The following is a 1,683-nucleotide window of genomic DNA, read 5'->3' as shown; positions in this document are numbered from 1 at the left end:
TGTTGTGTCCAGCCCACAGTCCAGCATGATGCTGGTGGATTTAAACTTGAGCACATTACAGGGCAGAGTGGGGTGACCTGACAGACAACACACACACACACCCCACACACACCACACACCACACCCACACCACACACCACACCACACCACACACCAAACAACAACTGTAACCATCTGAAATTAACAGCAGTATCTGTGCAGTAAGTAGGCTACATTCAATACAAACATAGGTTGGCCTACTGACAAAAGCATTTAGCTTTCGTTTTTAAATTGGGTTGAAACTATAAACTGGCCTTAAATGAAAACATTAACTGTAACCATGTAATTTTAAAGGCAACAACTGCATAGTTCCACAATCCAAACAACACAATCAAAACACATTCAACACTCCAAACAAAGATGTTACTTAATCAGCATTCAGCATTTGTTTTCGTTTTTAAATTTGGTGTAAAGAAAAAAAGATCTTTACCAGTGAAACTAAATAAAACCAAAGTAGGCTATATAAATAAATTATTCCAAAATGTTAACTATGGCAGGTGCTTTTTAAATCACATTAAGTCTTAATGTGTATTATAATGTGAATACAAATAATGTAATTTTAAGGTAAAATAAAAAATATTAATCCTATAGCCTAGAACTGACGTTTACTTCTGGCTTTTCAAAAGTGCATGCGAGTTCTTCTTTACAAAAAGAAGCATTTCAGCTTTGTCACAAGTTAGTCTGTTTCGTTTCTCATCCAACACGTGAGAAGCTGAGCTGAACAAACGTTCACTGTCTACGCTTGTGCAGGGCGCGGACAGGTACACTCGCGCAACTTCAGCGAGTGCAGGAAAGCGGCTCTTATTTGTGCGCCAGTACACCAACGGCTGTTCGCTTCTTGGTATCTGTGCCTCAGACAGGTAGCTCTGCATTTCCAGTGCTGTACGGCTGCCCGTATCCTTAATCACTTCAGATTTTTCTTCCAATATCTCATCGTGCATCGCCAACAGTGAGCTTGCTCTGCGTGGTATTTTTTCTGCTGGCGCCTCTGTGCACACTTCCGGAAAAATCGGACGAAAAAAATACAAAAAACCGGCCGGTTGCCGATCGCGCATTATAAGCAAAAACCGGCCGGTTCCGATTTATGGCCGGTCAACCGGTGCATCCCTACTCAATATTACTGTCACTGTAGCTGATTCAACTCAAAACAGCCGTTATCATATTTATGCGCTAACAAAACACACTGATATACGCACCAGTTTCATGTCTGATCTCCAGAAACTGGATTGATTCCCTAGCTTTGTTGTTTTCTGTGATTCTAAAACTCGGGAAACATTCAGGACTGACTGTTCTTCTGCTGTATGTCTGTGCGTGTCATTCAGCTCAAGACAGACGCGCATTTGCCTAGCGGTCGGGCGTGGAACTACATGACAACTATGTGTAAAAAAGAAACAAAAAACAAAGCTAGTACCATTGTTTATGACTTATTTATTGTTTTATTTGTTTGTTTGTTTATATTTATTATATTATATACATTATATAATTTTATATAATTATTATATATGTATATGAAATATTTACTTTAAGTAGTTTATGTAATATTATTCTAATATATTGTATTTTTATCTGACCTTTGTTTTTATATTTAACATGGTCAATGTACAGTGCACTTCCAACAGAAAAGCAAAAATATAATCCTAGAGG

The sequence above is a fragment of the Sinocyclocheilus rhinocerous genome, unplaced genomic scaffold (assembly GCF_001515625.1).
Source record: "Sinocyclocheilus rhinocerous isolate Xijiao unplaced genomic scaffold, SAMN03320098_v1.1 scaffold303, whole genome shotgun sequence".
Taxonomy (NCBI): domain Eukaryota; kingdom Metazoa; phylum Chordata; class Actinopteri; order Cypriniformes; family Cyprinidae; genus Sinocyclocheilus; species Sinocyclocheilus rhinocerous.
This window is presented reverse-complemented; position numbering follows the sequence as displayed.